The following is a 6,305-nucleotide window of genomic DNA, read 5'->3' on the forward strand; positions in this document are numbered from 1 at the left end:
CGCACCCGCGACCAAATCACACCTCTGACTTCTGCGTTAACCATCCGTGAACAGGATGCGAGACGCATCTTCAAACAACAGAAGATTAACAAAGCGACAGGCCCGGACCATGTGTCCCCATCCTGCCTCAAAGTCTGCGCGGACCAGCTCGCTCCAGTCTTCACTCAGATCTTCAATAGATCTCTGGAAATGTGCGAAGTTCCATCCTGTTTCAAACGCTCCACCATCATTCCAGTCCCCAAGAAACCTGCAATCTCGGGTCTGAATGACTACAGGCCTGTCGCTTTGACATCTGTGGTCATGAAGTCCTTTGAACGTCTCGTGCTGGACCACCTCAAGAGTGTCACAGGTCCCCTGCTGGACCCCCTGCAGTTTGCCTATCAAGCGAACAGGTCTGCGGATGATGCAGTCAACATGGGACTGCACTTCATCCTAGAACACCTCGACAGTGCAGGGACCTACGCGAGGATCCTGTTCGTGGACTTCAGCTCAACGTTCAACACCATCATCCCTGAAATCCTGTCATCCAAGCTTCTCCAGCTCAGCGTCTCACCTGCCAGTGGATTTACAGCTTTCTGACGGTCAGGACACAGCAGGTCAGGCTGGGGGAGGCCACCTCATCCACACGCAGCATCAGCACTGGGGCGCCCCAAGGTTGCGTCCTCTCTCCGCTGCTCTTCTCTCTCTACACGAACGACTGCACCTCAGCGCACCCGACTGTCAAACTCCTGAAGTTTGCAGATGACACCACTGTCATCGGCCTCATCAAGGACGGTGACGAGTCTGCATATCGACAGGAAGCGGAGTGGCTGGAGCTGTGGTGCAGCCGACACAACCTGGAGCTGAACACGCTCAAGACTGTAGAGATGATCGTGGACTTCAGGAGGCATCCTTCGCCACAGCTGCCCCTCACGTTGTCCAGGTGCCTTGTGTCAACCGTCGAGACCTTCAAGTTCCTGGGAATTACAATCTCTCAGGACCTGAAGTGGGCGACCAACATCAACTCCTTCCTCAAAAAGGCCCAGCAGAGGATGTACTTCCTGCGGCTTCTGAGAAAGCACGGCCTGCCACCGGAGCTGCTGAGACAGTTCTACACAGCGGTCATCGAATCAGTCCTGTGTTCTTCCATCACAGTCTGGTTTGGTGCTGCTACAAAAAAGTACAAACTCTGACTGCAACGGACAATCAAAACTGCTGAAAGGATTGTCGGTACCCCCCTACCCACCATTGAGGACTTGCACGCTGCCAGAACTAAGACAAGGGCGTGCAAAATCCTCTCGGACCCTCCGCACCCCGGTCACCAGCTCTTCCAGCTCCTTCCCTCAGGTAGGCGCTACCGATCAATGCAAACTAGAACTTGTTGACATTCCAACAGCTTCTTCCCTCTTGCGATCAACTTCTTAAACACCTAACCTATAATTCCATTACAACAAGCTGGCAATTTTTTTACTTGAGTTTGTTGTCACATTTCTGTGGGGCCAATTTTGTATTACTCGTGCACTCACTGTAGTTGTCTCGCCATGCTGCATATACTGGCCACTCATCCCAGAGTAGCATCTGCTCCATTTGCACACTGATTGAGGAGTATCTGTAACTTTTGCACAACCAACATTGTCCCAGATTATCGCACTACTCGTCACTTTAAACCGCATACACTCCTTGAAGTCTCAGCGCCCTTTGCACAATGGTCATTGCACCCGGACTATTGCAATATTAGTCATTCGAACTGCTCTAAGTGCTAGAGGACTCTGCATCTTTTTGCACAATTGTTTTTTGTCAATGTCTTTATGTCTCCAAAGTGTTCTGTAAATTGACTGTCTGTTGTACTAGAGCGGCTCCAACTACCGGAGACAAATTCCTTGTGTGTTTTGGACATACTTGGCAAATAAAGATGATTCTGATTCTAATGTGCAACTGTCACTTTTCTTCATGATCGTAAGCACAAGAAAGCTAGCAAATTTCTGACGAATATGCTGGATCAGGATTTTGTGTCGGAGATGTGCTTTTTGTGTGATATGCTTTATCAGTTGAATGTGTTTAACCTGTGACTTAATGGAACATATATAACAATTGTTGATTTGGTGGAAAAGTTAACTGCTTTTGAAAAGAAAAAAGCTTTTCTCATCTGAGCTTCATGATAGGATGCTACACTTTCCCCACACTCAGTGACTTCATTAAGTCATCACAGAGTGCTAAAGCCACACAAGTTAATATCAGATTTTCTGGACAGTAGCTTCATAGTAAAAGAGTGCGGGTACAAGACTGGCCTGCCTGCAGTCCAGACCTGTCTCCCGTTGAAAATGTGTGCCGCATTATGAAGCGTAAAATACGACAACGGAGACCCCGGACTGTTGAACAGCTGAAGCTGTACATTGAGCAAGAATGGGAAAGAATTCCACCTACAAAGCTTCAACAATTAGTGTCCTCACTTCCCAAATGTTTATTGAATGTTGTTAAAAGAAAAAAAAAGGTGATGTAACACAGTGGTAAACATGAGCCTGTCCCAGCTTTTTTGAAACATGTTGCAGGCATAAAATTAAGTTAATGATCATTTGCTAAAAACAATCAAGTTTATCAGTTTGAACATTAAATATCTTCCGACCGTCTGAAAATGATTTGCAAATCATATTTATATTTTCTGTTTTTATTTATGTTTAACACAACGTCCCAACTTCATTGAAATTGGAGTTGTAGAATTATTACTTGTGATTGTCTGAGGATCTATTCCCCGTGTCGATGTTTGCTCTGGGACCGAAGGTGATAGAGGAATCACCCAAAATGTAAGACGATTTGTGATTTTTCAAGGTTTCGAGAAACTATTCACTAGTGGCTATTTGGTCTGGGAAAAATATTTAAAAATGCATATTTTTAATTGATGATTGAAATTTTTAAATAAAGATTTATATATTTTTTTCTAGATAAATCAAACTCCTGGTTAAACTCATGGTTAATTCCAATGATATAAATAAATTAACACAAATGTTAACAACTTACTGTGAGGGGTGAGAATATTGGTTTTGGAACATGAAGCCATAAAATTTAATTTAAAAAAAGTTAATGATTATTTCCTAAAAACAATAAAGTTTCTCAGTTTGAACATTAAATATATTGTCTTTGTAGTGTATTCAATTAAATATAAGTTGTACATGATTTGCAAATCATTGTATTCTGTTTTTGTTTGTTTAACACAACGTCCCAACTTCATTGGAATTGGGGTTGTACATCCCAGTCAACATGGAAATGAGCGCATATGTTGGAGTAGCCGACTCCTCCCTGTCCATGCCCACATTTAAATATGCAAATCATATTCAAAAGAACCCTGCACCTGAGATCCCAATCTCTGCACGATCAGAAAAAAATAAAATAAAATGAGCAAGGCAGTGAAAAAAAAGAATTTTTCTGAATGTGAAGTTGAGACGCTACTCAATGAAATGGAGGCGCGCAAGAAAATCCTCTTTGGCATGCTGTCCTCCAGCATTAACAAAAGGAGTGAATGGGACAGCGTGTGTGTGGCTGTCAATGCTGTGGGGTCACAACAGCGCACACACGCTGAACTAAAAAATAAATGGTCAGACATAAAGATAGATGTGAAGCGGAGAACAGCTGCCCACTGCGAAAATGTGGCCAAAACAGGCAGAGGAACAGGCGCAGAGGGCCTCACCCCGTTCAAGGAGAGAATCACTGCAATCATGGGTGACACTGCTCTCTTCGGGGTGGTGGGAGCACGTGGCCATGTATTTTCATAACTCACAAAAAATGTGTTCATACAGTAACCTACACTCAGCCCTATGAGATCAAGGTTCATGCATAAATGTTTTATGTATGGTATTTGTAATGACTCTTGAATTCAAATAGAAGCATGTCAGCATATTAAAGAGGATATCAAAAACGTTGACTCCTGTTTGATTACTGAATTTATTTTAACACACAGGAGAAGACACACAGTCGCAGCCAGGTGCTACACAGAAAAAGAGTCCTTTAAATTTATTTAATTTGAACATGTACATCGGTTGCACATGATTAAAATGAATTATTTTTTTTATTTTTTTTTAGAAGATGGGTAAAATATGTAATTTTAACACATTTTAATCATGGGCAACTGATGTACAATTCCCCTGCAGTGAAAGCACAGAGCAGGTGGAGTAACACTTAGAAAGCTGGAGGCATGCACTGGAAAGTAGAGGAATGAAGATTAGCCGAAGTAAGACAGAATATATGTGCATGAATGAGAGGGGCGGTGGTGGAAGAGTGAGGCTACAGGGAGAAGAGATAGCAAGGGTGGAGGACTTGAAATACTTGGGGTCCACAGTCCAGAGCAATGGTGAGTGTGGTAAGGAAGTGAAGAAACGGGTCCAAGCAGGTTGGAATGAGTGGAGGAAGGTGTCAGGTGTGTTATGTGACAGTAGAGTCTGCTAAAATGAAGGGCAAAGTTTATAAGACAGTGGAGAGGCCAGCCATGATGTACAGATTAGAGACAGTGGCACTGAAGAGACAACACGAAGCAGAGTTGAAGGTGGCGGAAATGAAGATGTTGAGGTTTGCTCTCGGAGTGACCAGGTTGGATAAAATTAGAAATGAGTTCATCAGAGGGACAGCCAAGGTTCGGTGTTTTGGAGACAAAGTTAGAGAGAGCAGACTTCGATGGCTTGGACACATCCAGAGGAGAAATAGTGAGTACATTGGTAGAAGGATGATGAGGATAGAGCTGCCAGGCAAGAGAGCTAGAGGAAGACCAAAGAGAAGGTTGATGGATGTCGTGAAGGAAGACATGAGGGCAGTTGGTGTTCGAGAGGAGGATGCAGGAGATAGGCTTACATGGAAAAGGATGACGCGCTGTGGCGACCCCTAAAGGGACAAACTGAAAGGAAAAGAAGAAGATATGTTGGAATGTTGGACGTGTTGGAATATGAGGCGGAGGAGGAGGATTTCGACGTACAGGAGCACCCAACTGAACTTGGCATCGTCAAACCGTAGATGTTTGAGGTCAGGAGGTCGGAACCTGACAGTGACGACGATGACAGCCCAGGAGCAGCTGTACAACAGAAAAAGAGAGTGGCCACTGGGTCGATGTGACAGTATGTCAAAAGCATGTTTTTTTTATACAGTTATGGCTAGAAATAATGGCACCCTAGGGGTACCAATATTTCTTAGCACGACTATACGTATTATATATTCATATATGTTTCAGTGACACGGCACAAGCTTTTACATAGTATGCAGTCTTCCTCTATATTGTGTGCCCCTTGGTCGAGTCGCTTTATAACACGCCGCAATGAAAGTCTTTGCCCTGTCTGTTGGTTTGCCATAGAGGAAAAAGTACAAACGACAGTGCTGCAAATTACTGCATGGGTTTTTTTTTTTCTGCTGCCCAGTGCATAGTAACCATAATAAAATCGTAGGTATATACAAGGAAATCCTCACCTCTTGTCTGCGACAATTCGCCGCTGCACCATGCGAGATATAGTTCTCTTGCTGGCGGTTGAGGTCCCGATGGCCGTAGGAAAAATATTTGACACCGCAGCTGGTTTCAGCCTCTGCCTAACTACACCTGTGTATCCAATGCTTCCTGCTGAGTCTTTCTCAAAACCCGCCAGTTCGAAGTGATCAGCACAGAGTTTGGAATGCTTGCTAGGCACCCATAGCTGACCACGTTTCTTCCCCTGTTGATTGACTTCCCATATACACTGGTTACGTATACCTTTTTCACTTGGAAAGCCAAAGAAACTCTTGCCAATGCCTGAACCATTTGTACAAACAAATGCCACACAATAAACCATGGTGAAATTGCGAAATCATACGACAACAAATACACAAGGATGGGAACAACAGCATGGAACAATAGCACACAACGCTGAATGAACAGGCTGTGTGGCTAGTGTGACGTCACGGATAGAGCTGAAGACCGGAAGGTGCTAGATGCAAAAAGCAGAAGGCACATTCTGAATCATATTTATCAATTTAACTGCTGTATAACTGCTATATAATCACTTCAAAATGGCAGATGCGGTTTGTAAAGGGGTTCTATAGGTATCAAGAAAAACATTTTTGTCCTCTGACCTTTAAATATTACCACTTTTGGGTGGTAGGAGGGAAAAGGGCATTAAGTAGTGTAATATTTAACTGTTTCTTGTGGCACAAATTAAGGGAAAAACAGCAAGGACAAATCATGGCTGACCTTCCTGCGGACAGATTACAGACATTGACCCATCCTTCACACGTCGGCCTTGATATATTTGGCCCTGGCCTGTCACAGGCAGCAAAACGTGGATGTCAGGCAGTGGGCAGTCATCTTTACGTGCATGATT

Source organism: Phyllopteryx taeniolatus, chromosome 8 (assembly GCF_024500385.1).
Source record: "Phyllopteryx taeniolatus isolate TA_2022b chromosome 8, UOR_Ptae_1.2, whole genome shotgun sequence".
Lineage (NCBI taxonomy): Eukaryota > Metazoa > Chordata > Actinopteri > Syngnathiformes > Syngnathidae > Phyllopteryx > Phyllopteryx taeniolatus.